Here is a 1130-nt window from a genome sequence, read left to right as displayed (position 1 = left end):
TTGATGGAATTTGCTGCTAGGTTGTCAGAATCAGGAAATCAAAGGAAAGCACTTTGGGACTGAAAAAGAATGTGGATAAAAGCAAGTCTGTGCTGAAGTCATTTTCTGCAGTGTGAAGAAATACAAATAAAATGTGCATCAATTTTAAAAGCTAAGTATTTCACTCCAGAAATTTCAAGGAACTCAAAGAACACAAACATTTCTAAACACACTAATATCATGTAGCCAACTCAATATTCTTGGGTTGTCTACGGTTTAGGACTGTTTTCATGGTTGTTTCTTGAGCTTCCTCTACTTCTGAGAGTTTTTGCATCACTTTCCAGTGTTTGCTGAAGTTCAGGGAAGGTGCTAAGAAGCACATGAAACTTTCTCCCTCAATTCCAGCTTCCCTTCAATACTTCCTTTACTATGTGAGAGCTGCTTTAACCCGCCCCAGCGCCTCCGGTTCCTTGAATGGCTCGTGCCTGTTTGGTGGTGCTGGATGACTTCTGCTAAAGCTTCATCATTTTCTTGGAGATTGTCTCATATTTGTTTTAGTTGAAGAATTTTCTTTTTGCGCCTAGCAATTTTTCCAATGGCTCCAGAGATGTTACATTTTATTTCTCTGTAAATTTTTTCATAATTCTCCATTTCTCTAAGATTCATATCATAAGCCAGCAAGGTTTGCCCAATGAAAAGTCAGATTGTGCCAGTGTGCTCCGCATACGTTGGTACAGGCTACATTGCTCCTCCTGGGACCTGGCGTTGCATCATTTAGTGAAGATTTTCACCAGCAGATGAACGCTTTGATCATCTCCAGTGCCATCTCGGTCGAGAAGACACAGTTCTGTGAGCCTTCGACATCAGTCACCGCTCCCATGGTGTGTGTGGCGACTGGGGCAGTGGAGGAGGTCCCTTTGTGATTCTCCTTTCTGGTCTGTGTCCAGTGAGAAGCGTTTCCAAAGTTCCCTTTGGAAAAAGATGGAAAGTTAGGCAGCACAGAGAGCAGGCGCCCTCTGCACTGTTGGCTTTCATTGGCCAGACGCAAACGAGACCTAATCGACTTTTAGGACATCCATTCAATCCAAGGGTGTCTATTCACTAGCCATAGACCTTACTTTTAAAGAGATCATCTTCAAAGCTTTATTTTG

The 1130-nt window shown here is 42.6% G+C and overlaps 1 pseudogene; it reads right to left on the bottom strand.

Annotated features, from left to right (window-relative positions):
• Window positions 1-217: 217 nt before the first annotated feature.
• On the bottom strand, window positions 218-859 carry LOC101654930 (annotated as a pseudogene).
• Between the last annotated feature and the right edge of the window lie 271 nt (window positions 860-1130).

The sequence above is a fragment of the Echinops telfairi genome, unplaced genomic scaffold (assembly GCF_000313985.2).
Source record: "Echinops telfairi isolate 266 unplaced genomic scaffold, ASM31398v2 ScPeMD7_7469;HRSCAF=8507_1, whole genome shotgun sequence".
Taxonomy (NCBI): Eukaryota; Metazoa; Chordata; class Mammalia; order Afrosoricida; family Tenrecidae; genus Echinops; species Echinops telfairi.
The sequence above is the reverse complement of the archived record's forward strand: the minus strand, read 5'-3'. Positions and strand labels throughout refer to the sequence as shown.